This window comes from Helianthus annuus, chromosome 2 (genome assembly GCF_002127325.2).
Source record: "Helianthus annuus cultivar XRQ/B chromosome 2, HanXRQr2.0-SUNRISE, whole genome shotgun sequence".
NCBI lineage: Eukaryota > Viridiplantae > Streptophyta > Magnoliopsida > Asterales > Asteraceae > Helianthus > Helianthus annuus.
In genome coordinates, this window is record NC_035434.2 from 122494321 (window position 1) to 122500320 (window position 6000).

Sequence of the window (6000 nt, forward strand, 5' to 3'; positions counted from 1 at the left end):
CACCAAAACATGATAAACAAACTGTTAAAGAACAAGAAACAAAACAACGACGTCAAAACGTCAAAGCTGTTGAGAAGGCTTTAAAATCTGAAGCCAAAACGGTCAAAAGAGAACCAAGTTCTTCACAACCATTAAAACCAGAAGTTTCAAAATCTGTTTACAAAACTCAATCTGGTAAACAAAAACAAATTTGGAAACCTAAAACGGGTGAAAGTTCAGGGGGAGGTGCGGTGTTTGAAAATCTTCAAGAAATTGAAATTACATTTCTTGATTCTCAGGGGCAACCCAAGTCTATGAAGGCTTGGGTCCCCCTCTCCAACTAATCTCTGAGTGAGTGTGTAGGAAGTTCCAGGAGGAACTATCCATAGTCATAGGATTATTGATAGTGGAATGTCCTTGCACAAGATAGGCGACAGAAGAAATTGTTGCCTTTGATGGAGAGAAAAAGAAAAGAAAACAAAGTTGTCTTTTGAAAGAAATTTCCATCTTCGACAAAATGCAAATCATTTCAAGGTTTGATTGTTAAAGGCTTTGATCGGGTCCCCGGGATAGATTCAAATCAAAATGTACGCACCTGCAGCACGTCTGAAGTTCACAATCGACAAGATGAACGTGCAGTGTACATTCTTCGCGGTGTAATTGAAGAAAATGTGTTTGTTGAACAAACCAACCGGGTGTGCGGATGCCTTGGCGTGGATTGAACAACCGCACACTACTTCTCAAGAGAAAGACAAAGACCTTCGTTGGTGCATGTAGAAGACCAGCCGGACCCAAAGGTTTCTGATCTTGTTGCTGTCAAGAGATTTCTCAGTAGCTACAAAAATCGACTTTGAAATCCACACCGGATGGATGTCCAGTTTGGGAGAGCACTCAGATTCCTTGCTATGCATGAAACAGTTGCAGGATACGGTTTTTAATTTCTAATCTCTCCTATGCTTGTCGATATTTAAGCTGCTTTATGAATTATTATCATCTCGTACAGCACTCTTTGGCCTGGCACGTTGATCTCAAATATCACCTCACACGTGATTGTTTCACTATGAAACTCGTCAATGTTGTCTTGGTCCGCACCGCTTACCGACATGCCAACTGATTTTTCCAAAATTCGATAAATCATCTCTGATTCAAAATTAATTTTGGCAAACGGCATTGAGTTAAAACATGAGTTAATCCGACATCGGAAAATCATTTTTGTAAATATTTGTTTGTGTTTTCTTAATTTATCATAGTTTGTTGATTTTAGGGGGAGTAAATCCAAATTTGAAAAATCCAAAAACATCGAAAAATTTCAAAAACACAAAAACAATAGAAAATCAAAAATGAGTTTCCTGGCGAGAAAAAGAGAAAATGATAGTAAATCAGTGGTCTGTCGAAACCTCTTCAAACTGAACCTTAAATGAAAAACGATAAGCAGCTCTATATAAGATGTATCGGTAGGCTCACAATCATTTTAAAGTGTGCAGGGTGATATAAATCTTAATCGACTGAAGACCAGGTGGGAACCATTCATTGGCATATGGTCTTAGTTACCGAAATTTCGTTTGAGAGATTGTCGAGGTTCTGAGATATTCGGTCTTTATGCTGCTTATCATCTGGGTATCATGGTTGTATCTGTTACCGAAAAATAACGGGGACGCAAGTCTAGATCTTCCATGATACCATACATACGTGTACATACTGCATTCGACCTCAATAAGTGATCAACAATCACATGTCCAACAAATAAGTGATAAAATATCACATTTATCCAGGAGTCAAGTTCGTCTCTCTGCTGTACGAAAGTACTGACCTGTTCACGAACTTGCTCCTGTGCCCTCATGCATATGAAAATCAAGTTCCTCATCAATAAGTGATTCTATCACATAGGGCTTGTTTTCAATCAAAATAAGTGAGAATCTCACATCATATACGGTCAAACAGATGATAAACGGTATACTCACCAGTAAGATGAACCCTCGTGCATACCTTGATACGGGAATGTGTCGTGTGTGGATGAACACCGGTCAGTAAGTATAAATTATACCTTAAAGTATCCTTTCGTCATTTTTACATTTGATAAGCTGAGCTTATGTGGACAACAATACCGATAATTGTTATAGGATGCTTATCTAAATGTTAACTAATTGAACAAAAAGAGCGTTTTGGCATGACCGTACACTGATATGATTCTCTTACCCTCGAAACTCGCAAAAAGATTCTTTGTATATATTTATGTATTGTTTTCCGTCTTTAAATTTGAAAAATAAAAAATTCCAAAAAGATTTTAGGTGTGTTTTAATATAAACTTTATAAAAGCCAAAAAGATTTTGTTTCTAGTTTATTTTTGATTGACCGATGTTGGAACTCGAGTGTATCCTATCCAAAATCCTGATCCTAAGCCGGAAAAACAATTACATATTCATAAACAGTCGAAGTTAACAGATTTTGAAAGCTAAAGGATTAAAACTGAACATTTTCTAAACTTTCAAACTGTTGTCGGTCGGTAGTTGATTGTAAAATGGTCACACATGTGTCGTTTGTTTATGGAAACTATATTCCAAGCAGTTGTTCTCATTGTGCATTTAGATTTCTTGCATGTGCAGATGCTAAAGGCGAGGAGAACATGTTCGATGACAAGCTTTGGAATGAAGACACGACGTGAAGGCACTCAAAAGATGAAGATGATCGAGTTGCCGTTGACCCCTCATCAACACCACAAGGATCTGAAGAATTAACAATCAAAAGATTCACAAGCATGACTCAAAGGAGAGTTCATTCTAAGGGGAAGTTTGTTAACACACTTCCTAAATTAAATGGGGAGTTTGTTAATACACTTTCTTCTTACGACGCGTGAAGACTTTGAAGATCCTTCGACATGAAAGACACAGAAGACGAACAATCACAGAAGACGAACCATCACGAGTAGCGTCCAAGGGGGAGTTTGTTGATACACTTTGTGTGGACGCGACTCGGCTCGGTTCGACTCGGCTCGGTACGACTTGGTTTCGACACGGTTAGGTCCGGCTCAAGCCCGACGTCACGACATTCCTCCGTCGTGCGCCCCAGAGTTCGACACGCGAAGCACGGAGCGCCACAAGCTAACATCACCATGACATCATCATAGTGATGTCATGATGATGTCTTGAACCTTGGTCAAATGAAAGTTTCAAAGAAACTGCCATATTCAACGTGCATGGAATTGATTTAGGCTTTGTCTTCACATTGGGCCTCAACTTTCATCTGGGCCGTAACATCAACTTGGGTCAAACTAGTATCAACGAAACAAGAAAAGATTTAAATTGTATGTCGACGAAACAGAATGTGTTTCGTCGACTTTGTTTGTTTCGCCGAGTTATTTTTCTGTTTCGTCATAGTCTGTGTCTGTTTTAGTATAAATAGGTCTCATAGTTTCTGTGTGAAATTTGGACATGAGAGACCTGTGAGACTTAGTGAAACTCTGTAAACATTGTTTGTATATGTTTCGGGTTGTACTCATCCCTAATCAATAGATATTGAATCTTTTGGTTACGTGTTCTTATTTTACACTTTGTTTGGTTTGCACCGTCACGGGGATTCCGCACCCGTTACCGTGTTTGTGATAAACAAGGATAGGTTTACGTTATCGATCCACCGGAAAAACGGGACCTACATTTACAGATGTCTGCAGATGTAGTACTGGAGACATTTTACCTCTTACAAAACAAACAACACCTTAATGTCCCTTTAATTTCACCAAAGTTTACTTCTACAGAATCGGCAATCTTAGCGAATTTATCCCAACAAAAACATGCGACATAAATGATGATATCAATTTGAAGTTGGGCACACCAACCACCATATACAATCAAATACGGCAGCCCATATAATACAACCCGGTCAAAACTTGCATTAGCATTTTTCAGATTGGTGACATCAAAATGAATATAAATCGAAAAGTTTAAGAGAAATCCAAACTCTACCAGTGCTCTATAAATAAAGTGAATACATTAAGAGAAACCCAAACTCTACCCGTGCTCTATAAATGAATCCATTCAGAAAGAAGGAAAAACCCCAATGAATATTCTTACAGATTGCATATGACTAACTGTATACAAATAAATTTGATTTATATATATCATCAATGATCAAACTCTTTCAACAACAAAGAATATGGACGGTCAATTTCTCAATCATATTTAATTCAAGCAAACTAACACATTATACTCATGAAACAAAACCAATAACACATATCACAAAGTCTTCTCACCCATTCTAGCTGTGAAACGTTGGACGGGAGCTTCAATTGTGGTCGCCGTTAAGTGAACAGGATGAGGCGAGAAAACCAAACGAATTGCCTCATTTTATAGCTACCCATAATGACCCATAGCCTTTTTTTGTTTGACCCATTTTGACTTGTTCTCCATATTTCCCTATTTCATTTTTACCCATTTGAACCCACTGAAACATACACTTAATCCAATACGTCCCATAATCTATTAGTCTTAAATAAAAAGTCTAAATAGACCCATAATAGCATATGATAATGTGAATTGGGGTTTCCTTCTCTCGGTGATGGGTCAGATGGGTTTTCCTAGTAAATGGTGTCATTGGATTAAGGGGATTCTTCAATCAGCTAGGTCGGCTATCTTGGTCAATGGGTCGCCCACTTTTGATTTTCAGTGTTATAAGGGGATCAGACAAGGGGATCCTTTGTCTCCGTTTCTATTTCTCATGGTCATGGAAGCCTTCTCGTGCATTGTTAGTAAGGCTTGCGATTTGGGGGAGTTGAAGGATATCAGAGGTATTGATGGGGGCCATACCAGCTCGCATTTATTATATGCAGATGACGCTTTAATTTTGGGGGAATGGTCGAAGGAAAATATAGAGAACACGGCAAGGTTGCTTAGAGTTTTTTATAGCTGTTCGGGTCTAAAAATAAATTTAAAGAAATCCTCGCTGTTTGGTATTGGAGTGGATGCTGACGAAGTGAAGGATATGGCTAGAGTTTTGGGTTGTCGGGTTGGGGAGTTCCCGTTCGATTACTTGGGAATCAAAGTCGGTGCGAATATGAATAAGAGTTGCTATTGGGATTCGGTTATCGACACAGTCAAAAGACGGTTAGCTTCTTGGAAGGCGAATATGTTATCTATGGGTGGAAGGCTTACATTAGTTAAATCGGTGTTGGCTAATTTACCGGTGCATTACTTGTCTTTATACAAAGCTCCCAATAAAGTGACGGACCAGATGGAAAAGTTGATGAGGAAGTTTCTTTGGGCAGGTTCGACTGAAGATGTAAAGATGAGCTGGGTTGCGTGGGATACAGTGACAAAATCTAAGAAAAATGGTGGTCTGGGAATAACTAGATTAAAAGATGTTAACTTGGCTCTCTTGGCAAAATGGGCTTGGAGATTTAAGACTCAAAAGGAAAGTATATGGCGTAAAGTGGTGAAGAGGGTTCATGGGGGAAGGGGTAAATGGGATTTCATGCCTATAAATCGTAGATTTAACGGGTGTTGGAATTCTATTGTTAAGGTGCTGGCTAGGCGATCCTTTAAAGGAAAAAGTTTCAATACGTTTATAAAGGCGAAGATTGGGAATGGCCGGTCAACTAACTTTTGGTCCGATCTTTGGGTGGGGGCGACTGTGTTAAAAAATAGGTGGCCTTCTCTTTATAAATTGGAACGTCATAAAAGTAGTACGGTTGCGGATAGGCTGCGGGTGGTCGATGGGAGTTTGAGGTTTATAACGGATTGGAAAAGAGGGATCTCAACAGTAGAGGAAATTTCCGAAATGCAAGATGTAAGTTTTCTCCTCAATAATATTTCGTTGTCGGCTGACAAGGATTTATGGTATTGGGGGGACGATGTAAAAGATGTTTTCTCGGTGGCTACGGCGAAGAGGCTGATTCGAGAAGATGAAGAGGTTAGCCGTGGGCAGATTATGCGTTGGGAATCTTGGATTCCGATAAAAATAAATATTTTTGTTTGGAGAGCTGAGATGGATCGTATCCCTACTAAAGTGGCTCTGAGTAGAAGAAGGATT